Source organism: Pleurodeles waltl, chromosome 7 (assembly GCF_031143425.1).
Source record: "Pleurodeles waltl isolate 20211129_DDA chromosome 7, aPleWal1.hap1.20221129, whole genome shotgun sequence".
NCBI lineage: Eukaryota > Metazoa > Chordata > Amphibia > Caudata > Salamandridae > Pleurodeles > Pleurodeles waltl.
The window spans coordinates 474,084,697-474,110,466 of record NC_090446.1 but is presented as its reverse complement, the minus strand read 5'-3'; the positions used below and the strand labels follow the sequence as shown (position 1 = coordinate 474,110,466).

Here is a 25,770-nt window from a genome sequence, read left to right as displayed (position 1 = left end):
TCACACCTCAACCGGTTAGTAGTGGAAACCGCTTGGCCTGAGGAAAAAAGGTCAGCAATATTTTATCAAGGGCTAAAAGACAAACTAAAAGATGCATTGGCTCAAGTTGAACCACAACCAGAAACTTGCACTGATTTAATTAATCTAACCCTATGGATAGATTACAGACTTTCTGAAAGAAAAGGAGTAAGGAAAAAATGGGAAAAACCCAGTTGGAGAATGGAAAGATCCAGACACTTTCAATTGTCTTTAGATCCTATGATAGTACCGATGGATATCGGAACTGTCCACCCACCACTGACCAAAGAGGAGAAAGATATGCAACGAAAAAATAGTCAGTGTCTGTATTGTGGAAAAAAGGGTAATTTCGTAAAAGAATGTCAAAAGAAACCGAAAGGTAAAATTGATCCAACATTTGTGACAAAGAAAAAGATAGAGGTTGCTTTGGAAAATTCACAGGAAAACTAAAGTGCCCAAGAAAAAAACAAAGGAAACGAAGGGGACCTCTTGGACAAATTGACAATCCCTTCAGTGTGCTCTTGCACAAATCGTTGTGTCAAACATTTTCGAATTTTAGTACATATGACTGAGCTGGGAAAAAGGCATAATGTACAAGTTCTAATTGATTCAGAGGCAACAGGAAATTTTGTGGACCAACAAACTGCACTAGACTTGCATATACCCAGTGTCAAGAAAAAGGTTCCAGAAGTTGTGTATGCAGTTGATGGTAGTGAGTTGGCAGGAGGTCCCATTACCAAACAAACCTCACAAATACAAACGATTTGCAAAGCTGATGAGAATCAGAACCACTATAAGATAATTTGCTTTCATATAATCCAAGCACCTCAATATGGTTTTATTTTAGGAATGCCGTGGTTAATGTTACATAATCCATGCATAGACTGGTGCAACCAGGTTTTGCGTTTTTCTTCTTGTGCAAAGAAATGTTTTCAATCAAGACGAAACAAAGAAGGAAATCTTCAACACTCTATTGCTACTGCAGTTGGGAAGGAAATTGATCTGCCATCACGATATTCAGAATATACTGATGTTTTCAGTGAGAAGAAAGTGAGCTCATTTCCACCTCACAGGCCGTACGATTGTCAGATCGACCTTGTACCTGGTGCCAATATACCAAATTGTAGAATCTATGCACAATCAGAGAAAGAAAATCAAGCCCTACGAGAATACCTTGATCAATGTTTAGCCAACAAGCTAATTCGGCCATCACGATCTCCAGCGGCTTCACCACTGTTTTTCGGACCTAAAGCTAATGACGATTTGAGGCCTTGTATTGACTTTAGAACAATAAATAAGTTCACAGTTAAAAATAAATATCCACTACCTCTCATACGAGTCTTGTTAGACCAGGTAAAATCTGCTGTTATCTATACCAAACTTGATTTATGAGGTGCTTATCACCTAGTTCTAATTCGAAAGGGAGATGAGTAGAAAACAGCTTTTAAGACTCGTTATGGACTCTTTGAGTATCTAGTGATGCTGTTCGGTCTATGTAATGCCCCAGCAGCCTTTCAATATTTCCTAAACGATGTTCTGAGAGTATATCTAGACATCTTTGTCATTGTTTATATTGATGATATATTGATTTATTCAAACTCTGAAGATATACATGAAGAACATATTAAAAAAGTATTAAAAACTCTACAAAAACATATTTGTTTTGTAAGCTAAGTAAATGCGAATTCCATACCAAAGAAGTTGATTTTTTAGGAGTCATTTTAACACCGGATGGCATGCAAATGACTGAAAGAAAAGTTCAAGCTGTATCCGAATGGCCTACACCAAAATCAGTATGTGATATTCAATGTTTTTTGGGTTTTGCAAATTTTTATCGACGCTTCAGCCATAATTTCTCCCAAAAGGTGGCACCAATCACCAAATTGCTAAGGAAAAAGGCCATATTCAGCTGGTCACAAGAGACAGAGGAAGCATTTCAAGATTTAAAAAAGGCCTTTACTACCGCTCCCATTCTAGCTCACCCTAATGTGGAGGAACCGTTCATCGTGGAAGCTGATGCATCTGATGTTGCTGTTGGGGCCACCCTGTCTCAACATCATCGAGAAACTGGACAATTACACCCGATAGCATATGCGTCAAGAAAATTGAATGAAGCAGAACAGAATTACACCATAGCAGAATAAGAATTACTAGCAATTTGTAATGCTTTTAAAGAATGGAGACATTGGCGGTCATTACAACATTGGCAGTAAAAGCCGCTTACCCCCGTGCAGAAGACGCCAACACACCGCCGCAGCCGCGGAATTCTGCCACAGCTATTATGACCCACATTTCGGAATCCGCCAAAATCCAGACACCCACACAAGTCCGCCACACCAAAGGTCAGTGATAAACTAGCGAAAACAAAACCTCCAGCGTCACGCCAACAGAAAAACGCCCACACTATCACGACACACGAATCCATGCGGCGGTCTTTCAACCGCGGTATTCCATTGGTGGTACACACCAAGAGTGGAGAAGTGTGGCTCAATGGTTAGAGCGGCAGACCCTGAAGCAGAGATCTGGCTCAAGACCAGGGTTCAAGTCCCGCTTCGGCAGGTCTTGGGCTCAATTCCCCTTGACCAGATAATTCTCGCCTCGGTGCCTAATCTAATTCATGGGTCCCACTCTGCAACTCTGGGCAATAGCTTGCTTAATCTCCACAACGGCCCCAACAGCGCTTGGATGCCTGGCTTCACCCTGGGGGTGCTCAGGAGTGGGCGCCTCACAGGGAAAAGCCAAGAGGGGTTCCATAGCGGTATGAGTACAGCGCCTTGAGACCCTAACGGGTGAGTAGTGCGCTATACAAGTGCTAATTTACATTTACACCGCCGCGCTCAAAATATACACACTCTTACAAAACACAGCCACATTGGACAATTCGAAATACACATACCTGATACACATCCACACACCCAATACAATATAAAACACACACCCACATCACCCACAAACCCCTACGACAAAATATTCCGAAAGAAGGCCAGAGAGAGACAGCCCCAGCAAGAACAACAGCATCCACAGGCACACAACACCATCACCCACACAACTTCCACGCACCTCACACAACACACCACTACATATCTACATATCAGCACACTTATCACCACACACTCCACCCACACATCACCTACACCACCCCATGGCACGGCAAAGACACCCCAGGTTCTCGGAGGAGGAGCTCAGGGTCATGGTGGAGGAAATCGTCCGGGTAGAGCCACAGATATTCGGATCACAGGTGCAGCACACCTCAATAGCAAGAAAGATGGCACTATGGCGAACAATAGTGGACAGGGTCAACGCAGTGGGACAGCATCCAAGATATCGGGAGGACATCAGGAAGAGGTGGAAAGATCTATGGGGGAAGGTGCGCTCTGTGGTCTCAAGACACCACCAGGCCGTTCAGCTGACTGGCGGCTGACCCCCACCTCCTCAGCCGCAACTAACAACATGGGAGGAGCAGGTCTTGGGGATTCTGCATCCTGAGGGCCTCGCAGGAGTAGGTGGAGGAATGGACTCTTTTAAGACAAATCTTAATTATTACATCCCCCACCCTCCCTGCATCCCAGCACATACCCCCACCCTCACCCTCACCCCCAGCACCACAACTCCTCACATATGTCCCAACATCACAAACCACCCATCCCAACACCAAGCCCTGCAGGCAATAACAAAGCATGGACACCCATCATTAAAGCATGCCCACTGCACATACCCATACAACCTCCTAAACCATCATCACACAAGGTCCCACACAGGAATGCAAGCACTGCGGTACACGGTCACCCACCCATTGCACACATGACACACACAGATGTAATAACCATCCTTTTATACCCCTGCAGGACCCCTACCGAACGTCACCAGACAGGAGGGTCCACACATGTCCACACCACCAACAGAAGAGGCCTACAGTGATGACCGCACCTCTGTCCAACTGGATCTAGATGACCAGCCCGGCCCATCGGGGACCTCAGGACAGTCGGTTCCCCTCACCCAGTCACAGGCCACCAAAGACCTTCCCCCCTCTGGAAACACCAGCACAGCACACACCCAGCGGGCCCATACCCCCGTCCCCAGGACATGTCAATCAGCTGTGTGTCCACCACTACAGGGAACCCAGGCTAACCCACCACCCCAACAGCAACAGGGACCTGGGGACAGTGGGAGTGGGCACACGGTCCAGGGGACGGAGGCCCAGGAACACAGGGGAACTGGGAGGGCTGCTGTGCGACAGGGGGCGGACAGGCCAAGGGAACCCACTCTCCATGAGGCCCTCTCCTCCATCATGGGAGCCTACCACCACTCCCAGGAGACGATGGCAACGGTACTGGCCAAGTTTCAGGAGACCCAGCGCCTGCAGGAGGAACAGTATATGGGCTTCAGGGAGGAAATCAGAACCATCAGCTCCACCCTGGGCACCATCCTAGGGGTGCTGAAGGAAGTACTCAACACCAGGAGGGACACTGTGGCACTACAAGGGGCCCCCGACACTAGCATGGATGATGAATTGCCCACCACCTCCGAAGGCGCTAGTGGACAGGATGCCCTGCCACAGGACCACCACCCCACCCCCTGCAGAGGGAGAACCACCCCGCAAACAGTCCCTGAGATCCAGGACAAAGACAGAGCACGATGCCAAGACCCCCGCCAAGAAATGAGACCACCCTGATTGTCATCCTACTGTCCCACTTTGTCACCCTGTCCATACTTAAACTGCCCCAGCTCCACTTCCTATGCCCATATGGGCAATGCACCTGTGAGACTAATAGACTGGACTCTGCCATGGACATTCCTCCGCCATCACCCCTCACCATTTCACTACCCCCTCCAATATTGAGCAGTTAAATAAACACAATTAAAGCACACAACAATCCGGAGTCTGTCTGTAATTTCGAAATAGTGTATTAGCAATTACAGTGACAAAGTGCTCTTTCAATTGTAATGTCAACATACCTATGTCACACAGCTCTAGTCCATGAGGAATCTAAGCAGATGTCACACAGTGGGACCCACATCTGTGAAATCGTAAGGGAAAGTGACAACTCAGTGACGATACACTGGGTGAAAACGACAGACAGTAGAGAGGTAGTAGTGTTAAAGTACATGTAGTAGGCAGGTCTGTACTCTTACCTGTGTCTCACTGGAAATATTGCTGGATCACTGAGTCCCTGTTGTTCATGCCTTCTTCCTCTGCTTCCTCATCTTCACTGTCCACAGGCTCCACAGCTGCTACAACACCGCCATCTGGACCATCCTCCTGCAGAAAAGGCACCTGTCATCGCAAGTTGTGAAGCATACAGCAGGCCACGATGATCTGGCACACCTTCTTTGGTGAGTAGAATAGGGATCCACCTGTCATATGGAGGCACCTGAACCTGGCCTTCAGGAGGCCGAAGGTCCGCTCGATCACCCTCCTAGTTCACCCATGGGCCTCATTGTAGCGTTCCTCTGCCCTTGTCCTGGGATTCCTCACTGGGGTCAGTAGCCATGACAGGTTGGGGTAACCAGAGTCACCTGCAAATGGTGAGGGACAACTGTTAGACACGCACTAACCTGGAGGGATATCCCCAGACCCATACAACCATTCCCACTGACTTGCTTCCAGGTGCTCACCTAATAGCCACAGACGGTGCCTCTGGAGTAACCCATCACATAAGGGATGCTGCTATTCCGCAGGATGTAGGCATCATGCACTGAGCCAGGGAACATGGCATTCACATGGGAGATGTACTGGTCTGCCAAACATACCATCTGTACATTCATCGAATGATAACTCTTCCGGTTTCTGTACACCTTTTCACTCCTGTGGGGGGGGACCAAAGACACATGGATCCCATCAATGGCACCTATGATGTTGGGGATGTGTCCCAGGGCTTAGAAATCACCTTTCACTGTAGGCAAATCCTCCACCTGAGGAAAAACTATGTAGCTCTGCATGTGTTTCAGAAGGGCAGACAACACTCTGGACAATATGTTGGAAAACATAGGCTTGGACATCCCTGATGCAATGGCCACTGTTGTTTGAAAAGACCCACTTGTAAGGAAATGGAGCACTGACAGCACCTGCACTTGAGGGGGGATTCCTGTGGGATGGCGGATTGCTGACATCAGGTCTGGCTCCAACTGGGTACACAGTTCCTGGATTGTGGCACGGTCAAGCCTGTATGTGATAATCACATGTCGCTCCTCCATTGTCGACAGGTCCACCAACGGTCGGTACACCGGAGGATGCCGCCATCTCCTCACACGTCCCAGCGGACGGTGCCTATGAAGGACAACAGCGAGCACGGAGTCAAACAACTCAGAGGTACATACCCACAGTTTACACAGAACACCATTCATACACAAAAGATGGCCTGTATGTGTGTAGAGTCTAGGCCTAGGTATGTGTGACGCAGTTGAAAATGAAGCCATGTGGGCCCCTGAAATGGCGGCTGCCTGACATGTAAAGTGGGACAATGGGATGTGAGGTAACTGCGCTGGCGTTGTACACCGTCGCGGTAGGTGGTCGAAGACTGCGGCGCAATGCTGCATTGGTTAACATTGGACCCCATGGGTCCCAGGAGCCAATGACGATGTACGCCGGCAGTGACGGTACGCACCGCCGCGGACGTGACTGCCATTTTCTATCTGTTCAATCACTCGATACCTGACCTTCGACAGGAGAGGACCTACACTGCAAGTGCTGCTGTGACCTCGGTCTGGAAGAGACAATGGCTCGAGTGTCTGGGGAAAGGGCCCCTGCCTTCATATCGGAGGAGTTGGAGAAGCTCGTGGATGGGGTCCTCCACCAGTACACGCTACTCTTCGGTCCTCCAGACAAACAGGTAAGTACACAGGGAGCATGTTGTATGGGCTATTCCTGTGTGGAGAGGGCTGGATGTAAGAAGGAAGGGGGAGAATGCGGCGTGCATGAAAGACAGTGACTGCATGTGCCACATGGCAAGGGTAGGGATGGGGGCCAATCAGTTTGTTGGTGCAGTTGGTAATAACTTCTCTTTTCACCTGTACATTTCATGTAGGTCAGCACCCACCAGAAAAAATATATTTGGCGTGCCATCTCCAAGGACGTCCGGACCCTGGGGGTCTACCACAGACGGAGCACCCACTGCCCGAAAAGATGGGAGGACATTCACCGCTGGAGCAAGAAGACGGCGGAGGCTCAGCTGGGGATGGCCTCCCAACGTGGGAGGGGTGCCCGTCGCACCATGACCCCCCTGATGTTCAGGATCCTGGCGGTGGCCTACCCGGAGTTGGATGGGCGCTTGAGGGCATCACAGCAGCCACAAGGGGGTGAGTACACTCCCATTCTGCTGACTTTGCGCGCAGTGGAGGTGTCTGGGTGGGGGAGGTGGGCTGTGGGTTTCCCTAGGCCAGGTCGAGTTCCGTAGTCAAGGCCCCTCCGTAAGGCAGGCCAAGTGGCACCCCACCCCACCTCTGTAGAGTGCCAAGTACACCTAGTCATGCCCCTGTGTCATCTATGTGTGAGGATGTCGTCCATAGCCTTGTAGGCCATTTCCCAGCAAATGAACAGTGGACCCCAAGAACGTGGCGTAGTGCAGGGGGCTTCTGTGTCTGTCGTGTCCGCCAACTGTAGCGGTAATGCATGCACTCAACATGTTTTTCTTCTGTTCCCCCCCCCTTTTTGTGGTCTCCCTGTTCTTGTGTGCATTAGCATCATCAGGCGGAGGAGCAGTGGCACTGGAGCACGAGGGAGCTGCATCCCACATGGCCCTGGAGGGCGAGACTACGGACTCAGAGTTCACCAGTGGGACGGAGGGCGAGGGGAGCTCCACGGCGGGGACAGGAGCTGACACCAGCGACACGGACTCGTCCTCTGATGGGAGCTCCCTTGTGGTGGCGGCATCATCTGTGCCCCGCATCTACAGGTACAGCCGCCACCCCCCTACCAGCACCACCCTCCCAGCAGCCCCTCAGCCTTTGCCCGCTCACCCAGGAGGGTGGGCATCACCTTCGCCCCAGGCACCTCAGGCCCTGCCCCAGTCACCCCTGCTGCCCTCAGTGAGGAGGCCATTGACCTCCTCAGGTCCCTCACTGTTGGGCAGTCTACCATTTTGAATGCCATCCAGGGTGTAGAGAGGCAGTTGCAACAAACAAATGCATTCCTGGAGGGCATTCATTCTGATCAGGCGGCCCTTCAGCGAGCTTTTCAAACTCTGGCCTCAGCACTGATGGCAGCCATTGTCCCCGTCTCTAGCCTCCCCCTCCAACTTCCTCCACCCAGACCCAATCCCCTGTACCTCATCCTATCCCAAGCACACCTACAGACCAGCATGCACACAAGTCAACACACAAAGGAAGCTCTGGCAAACCTAAGAACCACACATCCCACAGGCACTCACGCAAGCATCACACACATGCAGACACACCAACATCCACTGCCTCCACTGTGTCCCCCTCCTCCTCGTCTCCCTCCTCCCTCCCAGTCTTTTCTACACTCACACCTGCATGTACTACCTCTACAGCCACTACGTCCCGCACCAGCACACCCACGACCATACCCCGCTCACGTGCAGTCACCACCCCCACTACCATTCACACGTCCCCTGTGTCCTCTCCCAGTGTGTCTGTGACGCCCCCTCCCAAGATACACAAACGCAGGCACACACCCACCCAACAGCCATCCTCCTCACGACAGCCTCCAGCGCATGAACCTTCACCCAAAGTCACCAAACGTACACCTCCTACAACCACCACCTCTTCCTCCACTCCCAAACCCCCTCCAACTACCCGTCCCAGTGTGTCGAAAAAACATTTCCTGTCCACCCTTGACCTCTTTCCCACACCTCCCCCACAACGTCCGTCTCCTAGGTCCCGAACTAGCACCTCAGCCACAACATCTCCGGGACCAGTGGTGCCTGTAGTCACCGCAATCTGGAGTGCACCGGCCACCAGGGCAGCAAAGACAGCCCCACACCTCTGAAGCATCAGAAGTTGGCCAGTGCCCGGCGGGAGAGGGGGAAGACTCCAGCCACCAAAGCCGCTCCCAGGGGTCCCGGTGGGAGTGTGGAGTCAGCTGGGACACCTTCCAAGGTGAGGATGGGCCACAAGAAACCCGGCAAGTCTGGAAAGAGCAGCACGGCGGAGAAGACCGCCATCATCCCCGATGCCCAGGAGCCCACCTCCACCACAAGCCCAGCTGCCCAGGACAGGACCGCCAGCACAAGCCCCGCTGCCCAGGATGCCACCGCCAGCACCAGCCCACCTGCCCAGGAGGGGCCCGCCAGCACCAGCCCAGCTTCCCAGGACAGGACTGCCAGCACTAGCCCACCTGCCCAGGAGGGGCCCGCCAGCACCAGCCCAGCTGCCCAGGACAGGACCGCCAGAACTAGCCCACCTGCCCAGGAGGGGCCCGCCAGCACCAGCCCACCTGCCCAGGAGGCCACCACCAGCACTAGCCCAGCTGGCCCATGAAGGACCGCCAGCACAAGCCCCGCTGGGCCATGAAGGACCGCCAGCAGCTGAGATCCTGCAATGGAGACCACCATCTCAAGCACGGCTGCACAGGGCACCGCCGTCTAAAGCACCGCTGAACAGGGCACCGCCGTCTCAAGCACCGCTGAACAGGGCACCGCCAACTCAAGCACCGCTGCACAGGGCAACGCCAACTCAAGCACCGCTGAACAGGGCACCGCCGTCTCAAGCACCGCTGAACAGGGAACCACCATCTCAAGCACCGCTGAACAGGGCACCGCCGTCTCAAGCGCCCCTGAACAGGGCACCGCCAACTCAAGCACCGCTGAACAGAGCACCACCATCTCAAGAACCGCTGAACAGGGCACCGCCATCTCAAGCACCGCTGAACAGGGCACCGCCGTCTCAAGCACCCCTGTACAGGGCACCGCCAACTCAAGCACCGCTGACCAGGGCACCGCCGTCTCAAGCACTGCTGAACAGGGCATCCCCATCTCAAGCACCGCTGAACAGGGCACCGCCATCTCAAGCACCGCTGGCCCATGAGCGGCAAGGGCACTGACGCAACTGAGTCCGTCACAGGGTGAATGATGCACTCTGGGCACCATGCCCCCTCCAGAACCAGTGGAGACTGTCATCCACTATCTCTGTCCTTAGCAGAATGAAGCACTCTGGGCACCATGCCCCCTCCAGAACCAGTGGAGAAAAGCATCCACTACCTCTGTCCTTGGCAGGATGAAGCACTCTGGGCACCATGCCCCCTCCAGAACCAGTGGAGACTGTCATCCACTACGTCTGTCCTTAGCAGGATGAAGCACTCTGGGCACCATGCCCCCTCCAGAACCAGTGGAGAAAAGCATCCACTACCCCAATCCTTGGCAGGATGAAGCACTCTGGACGCCATGCCCCCTCCAGAACCAGTGGAGACTGTTATCCACTTGTGAGACTGTGGCTTTGCACTCCCCAGGATATGGCAGTGGGCAAACCACCCACTGTAGAGACTTGAGAGACTGTGGCTTTGCACTCCCCAGGATGGAACAGTGGGCAAACCACCCACTGTAGAGACTTGAGAGACTGTGGCTTTGCACTCCCCAGGATGGAACAGTGGGCAAACCACCCACTGTAGAGACTTGAGAGACTGTGGCTTTGCACTCCCCAGGATGGAACAGTGGGCAAACCACCCACTGTAGAGACTTGAGAGACTGTGGCTTTGAACTCCCCAGGATGGAACAGTGGGCAAACCACCCACTGTAGAGACTTGAGAGACTGTGGCTTTGAACTCCCCAGGATTGAACAGTGGGCAACCCACCCACTGTAGAGACTTGAGAGACTGTGGCTTTGCACTCCCCAGGATGGAACAGTGGGCATGTGGACCCCTCGTGGATTTGGCATTGGGCACTCAAGCGGCTGAGGTGCCCCCCCTTTCCCTCCCCCTGAGGTGCCTGTTTAGTTGCTCTCTGATGCCCCTGCAGTGTTCTCTCCGTCATGGTTAGGGATCTTGTGTGGGCCTCGCCCATACCGTGTGGTCCCAGTGTTCCACTGACTTTCTTAGAGCACTACCTGGACTACTATGCTTGGTATATATTATGTACATGGTGTATTTATATATTTCTGCCTACTTGCTTTTAACATATTACAATGGTTACTCTCATTTTCTATTGTCTTTGCATTCTTCTGGGGGGGTTGGGGGGTGTAATTGTGATGTATTGATATGCATTAGTGTGTGTGTTGTAGTGGGTGGGGGTGTTGCGTGCTGCGTGTGAGTGTCACTCTCTTTTCCCTCCCCGTCCCCTGTGTCATAGGTGCAGTACTCACTGTGGTCTTCGCCGCCGGCGTTCGTGCTCCTGGTAGAGGAGCAGGAAGACTATTGCAGGGAGAATTTGGAGTTCCGGGTCCATGGCGTCCGCGTTCCTCGTGGGGTGTGTAGAGATGAGCGTTTTCTCTTCGGGATTCCTGTTTCCGCCGTGTTTTTATCCGCGGTGAATCCGCCCCGGAAAAGGTGGCAGATTGGCCTGTCATAATAGTGTGGGCTGTACTTTGTCTCCCGCCTGTCTGTTGGCGGTGACCGCCGCACTGTGTGTTTGTACCGCCGTGGCGGTCGGAGTGTTAAAGTGGCTGTCTTGGTTGGCGGTTTCCGCCACGGTCATAATTGCAATTTTTTTTCCGCCGGCCTGTTGGCGGTCTTATCACCGCTTTAACACCGACCGCCAGCGTTTTAATGACCACCTTTATCTATTGGGAACGAAACACACCATAACTGTATATTCTGATCATAGAAATTTGAAGTTTATGAGTTCTGCCAGACTACTAACTCCTAGACAACTAAGATGGATGCTATTCTTTGCAGAATTTTATTTCATAGTGACTCTTAGACCAGGAGTGGATAATCGTAAGGCTGATGCATTATCTAGACAAGATTCTTCAATCACACCTACTGAACAAAAACCCATGCCTATTATAACGCCTTCAAAAGTGTTGTGTTTAGTAGCTGCCGAGAAATTCTTTGATCTCATTTGTAATCATTTTCACATTACTAAGTGGCAAGAGTGGTTACAACAAGACACCAAGAGGTCTATTCAACAAGGCTTACCTCTACATGAATCTCGAGTATTCCTGCCTACTGAGGAGTTAAGAGAGACAGTTTTTCATTGGTTACACAGTCATCCTCTGGCAGGTCACCCAGGTCCACAAAAGACAATAGAACTCATGAAAAGGTATTTTTAGTGGCCTACATTCATTTGTGACCTTAAGCAAATGCTACATCATGTGAAGTATGTGCAAGATGCAAAAGCGAACATAGCAAGCCCAAAGGTCTACTGATACCTCTACCCGTTCCCAATCATCCATGGGAACATATCTCTATGGATGTTATTACTGGTCTTCCTCAAATGAAAACAATTTACAACCATTCTAGTGGTAGTAGACAGCCTTACCAAGTATGCTCACTTCATTGCCTGTAAAGGGCTCCCAACTTCCGACACCTTAGCGACTATCATCTTAGAAAATATAGTTTGTCTTCACGGACTTCCAAGAGTTGTCCTCTCTGATTGAGGAACACAATTGTCTGCAAGTTTTTGGCAACAATGGTGCAAAGCTTTACGAATTGATTTGACTTTATCTACTAATTATCATCCACAAACGGATGGTCAAACAGAGAGACTAAACCAAACTCTGAAACAATATTTACGATGTTACGCATCAAAGTCTCCTAAAACCTGGCTGGATCTTTTGTGGCTTGCAGAACTGGCTTATAATAACTCTCACCACTCTTCAATAAACTCAACTCCTTTCTATGGTTTATATGGGCGTCATTCGCACATTTTGCCAGTTTAGTCACCTGCCTCTTTTCAAACCACTCCAGCAGTCATGGACATGTTAACACATATGAAAAAGGTACATACACAATTGCAAACAAATCTTCATCAAGCAAAGAAAAAATATATACTGCAATATGACAAAAAACACCAGCCTGGTCCTCAGTATACAAACAAAGACAGAGTTTGGTTATCCACGAAAAACTTTGTATTAAAAAATAAAAATATGTTTCATCCAAAATTCATAGGGCCCTATGAAGTATTACAAGTAAACCCTGTCACATATAAGCTAAAATTACCACTGTCTTTGAAAATTCATCCGGTGTTTCACACTTTGCTTCTTAAACCTGCTTCGCCCTCAAGTGTCACACAGCCTTCTCCTCTATTAGTCCAAGGTCATTGGGAGTATGAGTTGTGATCTATTTTAGACTCTAAATATAGGAGTCTTCCCTTTGGTACTAGGTGTCCTGGAAAGGCTACGGACCAGAAAATGACTCTTGGGAATGTGCAAGACATGTTCTTGCACCACGTTTGGTGCGACCATTTCACCTCCTCCATCCTGGCAAACCGGGCCCTGGACCGCGCTTGGGAGAGGGGTGTAATGTCAGGAATAAGGCCGTGCGCGGTCCAGGTCCCGCCCGAAACTCCGCTGCGTGGCTCTGCGGCGCCTTATGCGCACCACTTGTCATCACCTCTTGTTCCAAAGGTGGCCATCAGCGTTGTCTGCCCTTGGCAAAGCTCATAGAGCTGCAGGTTCAGGACATTGGTGGACAAGATGCACTTATCAGTGCTATTCCATGAAGGGACTACAATTCCCATGGTTTTAGAGGCAGCAGGCATCTTCAGGTGTGTGGCAGGCCTATAAAGCCCAGCCACACCTAAGCACGTTGCTCACTATTTTGAAGACTTCGATGCAGTCAGACCTTGTTTGGGGTTCTCTGTAGAAGAGCAGAGTTCCTGCATGGCAGAGTGACATCCAATCGAAGTATCCTTGTTTCCATGGTGAATTCAAAAATGAGTAGGCCGTACTCATAGCGGTCAGGCCTTGATGAATCCAATTTTGGAGGAAGTCATTACTTCCAGAAGTAAAACGCCCCTTAGCACAACGAGCAAAGCGTTTTCAGTTTCCAGAGCACAGCGGCCTTGGCGCGACGATCAAAGGCGTTTCAGAGCACAGGTGTAAAGCGCTCTTTGCACGACAATTCAAGTGCTTCAGTTCACAGATGTAAAGCACTCTAGGCATGGTAATTCAAGCGCTTCAGTCCACAGAGGTAAAGCGCTCTTGGCACAACAATTCAAGCGCTTCAGTCCACAGATGTAAAGCGCCCTTGGCACGACAATTCAAGCGCTTCAATCCACAGATGTAAAGTGCTCTTGGCACGGTAATTCAAGTGCTTCAGTCCACAGATAGAAAGCGCTCTTGGCACGGCAATTCAATCGTTTCAGTCCACAGATGTAAAGCACTCTTGGCATGGCAACTCAAGGGCTTCAGTGCACAGGTGTAAAGCGCTCTTGGCACGGCAATTCAAGAGCTTCAGTCCACAGGTGTAAAGCACTCTTGGCACGGCAATTCAAGCACTTCAGTCCACAAGTGTAAAGCGCTCTTGGCACGGCAATTCAAGCGCTTCAGTCCACAGGTGTAAAGCGCTCTTAGCACGGCAATCAAAGCGCTTCAATCCACAGGAGTAAAAGGCTCTTGGCACAACAATCAAAGTGATTCAGGCCACATGAGTGAAGCGCCCCCATAGCATAACAAGCGTAGCGCTTCAGGCAAGACAAGTAAAATCGCTTCCTGGTATTATAAGTAAAGCGCTTCAAGTTCAATGTGTAAACACTTTTCGGCCTTTATAGTTGTGAATGTGAAAGTATTTTTGAAGATAAGCAAATCATAGTTTTCATTGTTTTTTGGAAAGCATAATATGTGAAAAGCATATTTAATTCTTTGAGATTTTCTAGGTCATGATCAAAGGTTTATGTTATGAATGCATAGATGTTACAGGATTGATATTCTGAGTATGATCATATTCCAAAGCTCTTGCCATCTCTTGGTTTTGAGGTCGTAGTTTATTCTTGTTCCATGATGATCATAGTCCAACGCTCGCGCCATCTCTTGGTTCGGAGGTCATAGTTTATTCTTGTTCCATGATTCAAAGAAGGCGTTTTGCCCTCATTTCAAAAGGGGTCTCCATCTGATATCGGATCAATCAATCAATCAATCAGAGAATTTATAAAGCGCACTATGTACCGTCAGGGTTTCGAGGCGCTGGGGGGGGGGGTGCTGCTAGCGTTCGAAGAGCCAAGTCTTGAGGAGTCTCCTGAAGGTGAGGAGGTCCTGGGTCTGGCGTAGTGAGGTGGGGAGAGAGTTCCAGGTCTTGGCGGCGAGGAAGGAGAAGGATCTGCCGCCAGAGGTCTTGCGCTGGATTCGGGGGGCGAGGGCGAGGTTGGCAGAGTGGAGTTGACGTGTGGGGGCGTAGAAGTTGAGTCTGGTGTTGAGGTAGGTGGGTCCGGTGTTGTGTAGCGCCTTGTGAGCGTGGGTGAGGAGTTTGAAGGTAATCCTTTTTTCCACGGGGAGCCAGTGGAGGTCCACCAGGTGGGGGGAGATGTGACATCGGCGGGGTATGTCGAGGATCAGGCGGGCGGATGCGTTCTGGATGCGCTGGAGTCGTTTGATGTCTTTCGTTGGGATGCCTGTGTAGAGTGCGTTGCCGTAGTCAAGTCTGCTACTGACGAGGGCTTGAGTAACCGTCTTTCTGGTTCCTGTTGGAATCCACTTGAAGATCCTGCGGAGCATGCGGAGGGTGTTGAAACAGGAGGAGGAGACGGCGTTGACCTGTTTGGACATGGTGAGAGCGGAGTCAAGGATGAAGCCGAGGTTTCTTGCGTGGCTGGCAGGGGTGGGTGGGGGGCCGAGGGCTGTGGGCCACCAGGAGTCGTTCCAGGCCGAGGGGGTGCGTCCGAGGATGAGGACTTCCGTCTTGTCGGAGTTGAGCTTCAGGCGGCTGTTGTTCATCCACTCGGCGATGGATTTCAGTCCCTCGTGGAGGTTGGTTTTGGCGGTGAGCGGGTCTTTGGTCAAGGAGAGGACGAGCTGGGTGTCGTCGGCGTAGGAGATGATGCTGAGGTTGTGTTGACGGGCCAATTGTGCGAGGGGGGCCATGTAGACGTTGAACAGCGTTGGGCTAAGAGAGGAGCCTTGGGGGACGCCGCAGATGAGGTTGGTGGCTTTGGAGCGGAAAGGGGAGAGTCGGACTCTCTGGGTTCTGTCGGAGAGGAAGGATGAGATCCAGTTGAGGGCTTTGTCTTGGATGCCGGCTTCTTGGAGACGGGTTAGTAGGGTGCGGTGGCATACTGTGTCGAAAGCGGCTGATAGGTCGAGGAGGATGAGGGCTGAGGTTTCGCCGTTGTCCATTTGTTGTCTGATGTCATCTGTGGCGGCGAGGAGTGCGGTCTCAGTGCTGTGGTTTCGTCTGAATCCAGATTGAGAGGGGACTAGGATGGAGTTGTCTTCTAGGAAGTGGGCGAGCTGTGCGTTGACGATCTTCTCGATGACTTTTGCTGGAAAAGGGAGGAGAGAGATCGGTCGGAAGTTTTTGAGATCGTTGGGGTCAGCCTTAGGTTTCTTGAGGAGGGGTTGGATTTCTGCGTGCTTCCACCTGTCCGGGAAGGTGGCGGTGTTGAAAGAAAGATGTTGATGATCTTGCGGAGTTTGGGGGCGATGATGGCGTCGGCTTTGTTGAATACGTGATGTGGGCACGGGTCCGTGGGGGAGCCTGAGTGGATGGAATTCATGGTTGTGAGGGTTCCGGCGTCGTCTACTTGGGTCCAGGCGGTGAGGCGGTAGGCGTGGGAGGAGTCGTCGGGGTGGGGTCTGGCGGAGGTGTGGTGATGAAGCTGTCGTGGATGGCTGTGATTTTCTGGTGGAAGAAGGTGGAGAGGTCGTCGCAGAGTTTTTGGGAGGGAGGGACGTCGTTGATGTTGGCGTTAGGGTTGGAGAGTTCCTTCACGATGCCGAAGAGTTCTTTACAGTCGTGGGAGTTGTTGTTGAGGCGTTCTGTGAAGTGGGCGCGCTTGGCGAGTCGGATCCGTTGGTGGTGATCACGGTTGGCGTCCTTGAGGGTAGCGAGGTTGTCGGGTGTGCGCTCGAGGATCCATTTCTTCTTGAGTTTCTGGCAGGTGCGTTTGGAGGTGGTCAGTTCGTCTGTGAACCAGGCTGTTTTTTTCTTTTCTTGGTTGGCAGTGGGTTCCTTGAGTGGAGCTAAGGTGTTGGCGCAGTCGAGGATCCGTTGATGGAGGTTGATGGCGGCGGCGCTCGGGTCAGTGGGGTCGGGTGGTGGGTTTTTGACGAGGGTGCTGGTTAGTTGGTCTTCGGTGACTTTTCCCCAGCGGCGGTGAGGCGATAGAGGGATGCGGTGGTGTTCGGTGTTTTTCTTGAAGGTAAAATGGACGCAGTGATGGTCGGTCCAGTGGAGTTCGGAGGTGTGATTCGGAGACACATTTATTCAAGAGTCTATTGATGAGTTATATTTCTATGAATGAGTAAGTGCATATTTGTTCTAACCTTTCCTTTTCTGATCTCTCTCCCTGCTCTTCCCTACCCTAATTCCCTTCCCCGACTGGCTTCACCATAACTCTGTGCTATAATAGCTTTCTGAGTTGGTGACGCCGGAAGGTGGGCCTTTTGTTCAGCAACGTGCAGATCCAGAGGAAAGGACACTGTGACAGCGGGAAAGAATGGCGCTAGTCAGGTTAGAGTTAAAAAAATGACTCTAACCTGACAAGCGTCATTGTTTTGACGCACAACCCCCCCATGGACATGACTCCTGTCTTGGTAAAGACAGGAGTCATGCTCCCTAGCCCAATGGCCATGCCCAGGGGACTTATGTTCCCTGGGCATGGCCGTTGGGCACAGTGCTATGTAGGGGGGCCCAAGTTAGGCCCCCCTATGGAACTTTTTAAAAAGCTTACCTGGATTTACCTGGGATGGGTCCCCCCATCCTTAGGTGTCCTCCAGGTGTGGGTGGGGGTGAGTGGGATGGGTGGGGGTGTTCCTGGGTGCAAGGAAGGGCCCCTGTGGGCTGTTTCCATGGTCTCTGACCATGGAAAATGGCCCACAGGTCCCCTAACGCCTGCCCATACCCAGACGTTGAATAATGGCAGTAAGCAGGCTTAGTGCCATTGTTAAAGGCCCTCCTCCTCCTGTGTGTGATTTTTGCATGGGAGGATAAGTAAGACGCAAGGGCCTTAGAGTAATTTTTTGCCCGGAAATGCCAAACTTGCATCTAATTGATGCAAGGTAGTTTTCCGCAGGCAATAAATGACATTAACTTCAATATTTTGACGCTAGACGGGTCTAGCATCAAAATATAAATATGGAGTAAAGTTTGCTCCCGATTTGCATTAAAAAAAAGGACGCAAATCCGGCGCAAACAGAGTATAAATATGGGCCTCAGTATTTAAACACTATGACCCAGATTTACCAGATTCACACGCAGTGCAGCAGCCAAAAATTCCGCTCCACTCTGTGTGAGAAGGAGGGAGCAAGAAAGCGTCATATTTACAGAAAAATGGCACTCTCGTCCGATCTCCCTAGCGCTGGTCCAGAAATGTGTTACTGTTTGTCACAAACACACCTTTGCACCATATTGCAAGGGTGTCTATGTGAGACCAGCATAGGTTTTTTGTACTGGAAAGAGGCCCTTCCAGTACAAAATACTATGCTTAGACAAACTTAGAAACTTTTCCCACCTTGCATGAGTGCTGTACAGTGCAGCACACATGCAAAGTCGGAAAAGAAAGAAGAAATTAATGCATTTCTCTGTGTTTGTGGATGGTTGAAGTGTGCATTATTTTCTGATGCTAAACCTTGTCTACTTTTTTAAGTAACTGGGGTTTAGCATCAGAAACCTTGGGTGGTTGCATGGGAATGCCCATGCACCACCTGTGGTACTCCCCTTGGCGCTAAGTAATGCAAAGCAGAGGCCCATATTTATACTCGATTTGCACTAAATTAGTGTCATTTTTTGTTTTAGGCTAATTCAGTGCAAACCTAACTAATATTTATACTTTGGTGCTAAACACATCTACCAAAGTTATGGAGTTAACATTGTTTTCTGGATGTGAAAACCTACCTTGCGTCAATGAGATGCAAGGTAGGGGGTGCTGTCCAGAAAAGGACAATATGGCATTAGCGCCGTATTTATCCTCCCCATGCTAAAATCCAGCACAGGGGGATGGGGGCCTTAAATAATGGCACTAAGCTTGCTTAGCACCATTATTTAATGCCGGGGTATGGGCAGGCATTAGGGGACCTGTAGGCATATTTCCATGGTCAGAGACCATGGAAAGAGCCCACAGGTGCCCTTCCCTGGCCCTACAGATACCCCCACCACCCACACCAGAGGGACACTACAGGCTGGGGGACCCATCCCAGGTAAGTCCCAGTAAGTATTTTTTATTTATTTATTTCACACCCAGGGGCTCTGACTTGGGGCCCCCTGCATGGGGCTGGCCCCAATGGCCATTCCCAGGGGACATTAGTCATTAGTCTTTACTAAGAGAGGAGCCATGTCCATGGGGGTTGTGGGCCAGAAAATGGTGCTACACTGCTTAGAGGATTTTTTTTGCCTCCAAAAAGTGTAGCAAAATAATTTGGCGCACAAGCTCCGTTTTCCCCTAGGCCTCCCCCACCCTGTTAGCGTCCTTTAAAAGGACGCTAACAGGGCATTAGTGCCGGCTAGCACCATTCCATAAATATGGCACCCGGCCGGCATCTTGGAATGGAGCTAGCTGGCGCTATACTTTTTCACCCAAAACTGCGCTAATGCAGTTTTGCGTGAAAAAGTATAAATATGGGCCTGAGTGCTGAAAAGGAGATTAGTAAAAAAGTTCTTGGGACACCTTTGTGACGCAAACACAGCACTAAAATGTATTAAATCTACTCCCGTGTATGCGCTCAAATAGAGGCACCATGACTTTAATAAAAAATGCAAAATTGCCCTATTTTTATGCTTTCCATTCAGATCATCAAGACCCGAAATCCAAGTGTGACCTACCAATTACCACACAGTCTTACATTGGATTTTGTGCCGAATTCGGAATTTCCAACATGGCAATCAGGAAAATATAGGGTAATAATGTTTTATTATTTGCTTTTTCCAGTTTGTTAGAAGATAGCATTCTCTTGCAAGATATGAGTATTTTTGTTTTAGTTTTGAAAAGATATGAGTAATCCAAGAGCTTTGAAAGCGTTCAACTGGTAACTTGTATGTCTGTGGCCCCCAGTCCTAAATCACACTCACGTTTTAAAGATACCATTTGGACAGCCTACTGTTTGCTGCCATTACAGGAACTGGAAGAACCAGGACAGAAAACAGTGTCTCCTACATGGCATGCTAATAGAGGAGACTAGGAAGAGCACCGGTTCAACTCAATAAATATAAAAAGCGTTCAACACTTCAAGCAGGACACACTGTTTTGAAGGGGGTCTGTTGAACCCACCCATACATTTCCTGTTACAGCTAATGGACGGAGCCAAAATAAGCATTCCCTTGCAAACACTGGCTGTGTCTACCTACAGTATGCACTTTAAATAACAGGGTGTGTGTGCCATGAACTGTGACTACCAGGTACCTGCAACTTTTATGGAGAATGTAAAAAATGTAAATGTAAATTAGCACTTGTATAGCGCACTACTCACCCATTAGGGTCTCAAGGTGCTGTACTCATACTGCTATGGAACCCCTCCTGGCTTTTCCCTGGGAGGCGCCACTCCTGAGCACCCCCAGGGTGAAGCCAGGCATCCAAGCGCTGTTGGGGCCATTGTGGAGATTAAGCAAGCTATTGCCCAGAGTTGCAGAGTGGGACCCATGAATTAGATTAGGCACCGAGGCGAGAATTATCTGGTCAAGGGGAATTGAGCCCAAGACCTGCTGAAGCGGGACTTGAACCCTTGTCTTGAGCCAGATCTCTGCCTCAGGGTCTGCTGCTCTAACCATTGAGCCACACTTCTCCAATATTCTTGAATACTCTCTAATGCTGCATAACAGGAACACAACATTACAAAAAGGCACCAACTGTGGAAGTAATTGCCATACGTGCCAATTTCAGTGGTTTTAAGCGTTTCAGCCATAACCAGGACTCCGTTTTTAAGTGTACTTTTTTCAGTAAAAAATATTTATCTATGTATTTATAGATATATTGCATGAGTAAGCCTGCTTTACAATGGCAGTGCTGCTCAGTGACAGAATATTAAGCAGGACACCTGACAAACTCGCCCTTGAAGGCCTCTCCTTAATACAAGCATCTACCAATGAATTCTTCCCACTGTGTGAAAATAAACACTGTAAATACAGAACCCTATGAGCAAAAAGTTACCCTGGTCAACATTGCGCTTTATTTCCTTTCCTTATCTAGGCCTTTTTGAACATACTCCTTAGCGCCAATGTACTACAAAAACAAAACACATTTTAAAATGCATGTTTTTAGTTTCCTTATAATGTGCTTCGCATTTAAAATTTTGATTGATAAAATGTACCATTGTTGCATAAAACACATTTCCAATTTCAGAACATTATCAAAAACAAGCATTTGTAAAAAACATGATAGTCACATTTGAAGCCTCAGGAAAACAATGAATGCTAAATGATTTTTAAATTTTCAGACCCTGAATAGTACTAAAATTAATTGATTGAATGTTACCACCACCCGACATTATCCACCTATTAATGCGCATGCATGAAGGCACATACGTGCAAGTAAGATGGGGCAATCTAGGTGAATTGACTAACAAATTTCCCATTAAAAGAGGTGTCCGTCAAGGATGTGTGCTTGCACCACTACTGTTTTCTTTATTCATCAACGAGGTGGTCCAAGAACTAATGACATGCCAGAATGATGCTCCCTCCCTAGTCAATCACAAAATCCCAATTCTCCTGTTTGCGGACGACTCTCTATTGATTTCAAAAACCCCTATGGGGTTGCAAATTCTTGTGGACAGATTTAAATCATTCTGCTGGAATTTTGGTTTAGAGCTGAACTCGAAGAAAACAAAATTGATGGTGCTTCGCTCTGGCCCTCGTAAGAAATGTACTATTAGGTTAGATGGAGCTATTTTGGACCAGGTTAGCTCCATTGACTACTTGGGTGTGAGACTTACAGATTCACTCCTTTGGGAGGAACAAGTTGGCAAGAGTGCTGGGCTCTTGCAACATCGGGCAGCATCCATATTGCGCCTCTATAGGAATACGGTCGCTAAAGTTGTGTCTCCAGCAGTAAAGATTTATGTGGCTAAGGCACAGGGTGCTGCTGTTTACGGCGCAGAGATTTGGGGCATGTCAGATAGTAGTAGGATAACCAAAATTGAGAATAGCTTTGCACGGGCTTTATGTGCTTGCCCTACTAGCACCCCATTAACCCCCCTATTTTTAGATCTAGGGTTTAAACGAATAACTGATTTAATTATCTTACGGCCTCTATTATATTGGGTGAGGCTTTGGGTAGTTCCCGAACTGGCCATATATAAGCTTTCTCTATTAGAATTGTTAAAAAGCCCTAACTCTACGTCCATCCCATGGATCAAATTCGTATCCGGTTGGTTTTGCACGCTGGGATTGAGGAACTTTTGGGAGGATCCCCAGCAGCTCGTGAAGTCCCATGTAAAAATACTGAAAGGAGCTTACTGGTCCCACATACGCAATAATTACATTTCTCAAAAATCGAATGGTCATTTAACTAACTTGTTTATTGATTTTAAGTGGTACCCAGAGGTCGAACTATATTTAGATATAATACCAGATTTACTAGGTAAAAGTTTGTATGCCAGATTTCGATTCGGAACATTACCCTTGAAGGCCTTGACGAGCAGATGGGGACCTAAGTTAAGCTCTGATATTTGTCCCGCATGTGGCACTTCTTCCGAATCAGTAGAACATTTTATGTTTTTTTGTCCCGCTTACTCAACCCCAAGGTTTAAATGGATCCATAAAATTTGTCGGGAATTGAATTTCAGGAAATGTTTTATAGCTTTGAGGATTTTAAAAAGCCATAATTCAAATGTGACAATTTATGCAGTAAGTAAGTTTTTAGTAATGGCATGGCGCATACGCATTTTTTATCTACAATGATTTGAAATTGTTCCAAGTCGGGCAAACATGGACTTTACTTTCATTTTTTTCTTTTTTTTTTTAATTTTTGCTATGATATTATGATATTTATTTATATTTCTATATTGTATTGTATTGTATTGCTTTGATGGTCTGTTGGCCGAATAAAGCTTATGTGTGAAAGACTAAAATTAATTCATTAATAATGTAAAATAAAAAGCAGATCACCAGTAACGTGTAATATGTCCTATATTGCTATCTTGGGGTTCGGGTAACATTTATAAACCAGTTGGCCTTTGGCGTCCTCATTTGTACATGTCACCCAAACCCATCAATGGCCATTTAAGACCATAGTACACAGTTTCCTGTGATGCATTCTATATAGGTGTGTATCTCCAAACAATGTCCTTGCAGGCTTAGAGTGATACATAAATTGTCCTCATTAGTCTTTTTCCAAACTAGGCAAGTTTGTTTCACATGACTAATCCGAATTTCCGTTCATAACATCATCTCATACCAAAATATGTTTTTGTTTTACAAGAGCATAAAAATCTAACAATACAATTTAAACCACATTTCCATATTAGTTTTGATATCTAGGTTTAAATTCTGATTAGTCATGGGAACAAACGTTGCTTCGTTTGAAAAAAAGTCTAAAGAGAACAAGGAGAAAGTCTGTTGTCAGTGTCTGTAAAGTGTTCTTTAAATGTGAAATATTCAACATGGCGACCACCCTGAGTAAGGCACATATAGTAATCCGAAATGACTAACGCATGAATTAGTGACATAATTCATTAGTATTCCATCATCCCCGTGAATTACAGATTTCAATGTCCAGAAAATGCGTTTAACTCTGATTCCCCCTTCACCACCTAATTTGAGTTTAAGCATTGTAGTGATATTGAATAATAGTCTATGTTCAGTCAGCATTCTCCAGGTGAAAGGTAAACAAAAACCTAATCATTAAATCTTAAAATCTGCAATTTATTATTAGACAAACAATGAAAACAGCAGCTGCAAAATTGCTCACTTTTGGACTGAATATCTGGTTCTTGAACACTCCACATTGACTAAAGTAATGGAAATAGTTTCTTTGTTATGCTACAGGCACCAAACAGTATGTTACATTATTCAGTTGGTGCTGCAATGACATACTAATGGCATATTGTAGCTCTACAAATGCTAGTTAATAATAATAACAATTAACTGTTTTCAATAAATATTTGGCTGTCTGGAAATAATAATGCAATTAAAAAGAATCCAGCATGGGTCTCTTATTATTGTGTTTCAGCACAATTTCAGGATTCTAGGACCATTTACAGCCACTTGGTCTTCGGCCTTGTACTATCAACTCACCATAGCCCTACAGTGACATTACTGAACCATAAGAAAAAGTTAACTGCCACATATCCCCCATCCTATTTAAAAACCAATGTCCCTCCCGGCGTGTTTTGAAATACTGTAAGTATTAGATGATATAATTGCCCAACTTAATGGCCATTATTTTGTTAACCTATGAAGAGTGAAAGGAGCAAGCTCTGGACCTGAAGAGCACAAGCAAGGCTGAACAGATAGAAGCCTACTTGGAAAGTTCCTAGGAAAGTTGTCCAGAAACCATGAGGAAGTGGGAGGGCAGGACAGTTTCACCCGAAGAACAAAAGCAAAAGGGTTAAGGACAAGAAGCACTCAAGACATGATCATGCTGGGAGCCTGTATTGTCCCCATGCACCACCCTCCAAGTACCACCTCATACTTTGTGGGAACCTTTGTATGGCCTTTTACGCACAAAAGATGTACAAGGGGTCTTCCCACTTCACCCCAGGGATTACTTTAGTGTCTCATTGGATGGATCCCTCTTGAACAATGATATTGAAATTAGTTGATCTTGTATTTGGCTTCCCATGAACTGTGTACTTCTCTGAACAACAGTTACTAGATTCACAGATTCCTAGACCCCCAGACCCATTAACTGGAAAGCACAATCTTTTTCTGATGTTGTGAGCAAGCTATCGGCATTCTGAAACACCATCATTGACTTAGGTCGGGCCCATGTCCCATTTGGGTGTTGGTTTTTTAGGCAACTTCATTTTTGGACATGTTTTGGGGATTCTCAGCCACCAAGGTTTAAAACCATAAAGTTACCCCTCTGCACCCAGGGAGTGGAGAAAATATATACCATTGCAGGTCATGTGTTGTAGTCCCATGCCTGGCACCTCCACCACTCTAACGGAAGCTTGTAAACTCAACCCTAACTAAAAGACTAAGAAAAAGAGCTAGGAGTTCTGGAAGATAGTCATAGAATACTCACCCATCGGATAGCACAAGACCCTATGGTATTGTACTACACAGCCTTACGACGTAGGAGCAGAAGCTAGGTTTGAGACTGTTTATTGGACTCAGTAGGAACTAATATCTTAATGTTTTCTGTGTATTTCTAAATGTTGTCATTCCTATTTTAATATACATAAATAAAATACCAGTTTCTTTACATAAATATAGTTCTAACTCAACATTAAATTCCTAGGGGCCAAAACTTTTATCATACAATTGTGGTATTGGGGTTCACCTCTGGTGGCTCAGTGGTCACCATTCCAGAAATCTGTGTGTGAGCCCTTGGTCAAATGTTACATCCAGTATGTCCACTCAGGCGTTCATCCTTCAGAGGGCAATAATAACAGTGCCATTGAATTAGTAAAAATAAACATCTGCTATTCAGCACCAAGATGCCTAAGGGTAATGGTGCACTTTACAGATATATGCTATGTTATTTTTGGGTGGGCGGCACTAATTCTCCAAGTACTGCACCACTCACGATTTTAGATAATGACATGGCTTCTTCTTCACACTGTTTTCCACAAATGAGCATCACAGATGGCACAACATTACAGACCCTGTTGACA

General features: G+C 48.1%; 1 protein-coding gene across 2 annotated transcripts in view; it reads right to left on the bottom strand.

The window, feature by feature from the left end:
- Positions 1–25,770, bottom strand: part of PRRT2 (proline rich transmembrane protein 2) — a 414,525-nt gene that overhangs the window by 185,155 nt on the left and 203,600 nt on the right. The gene's annotated exons all lie outside the window — the stretch shown is intronic.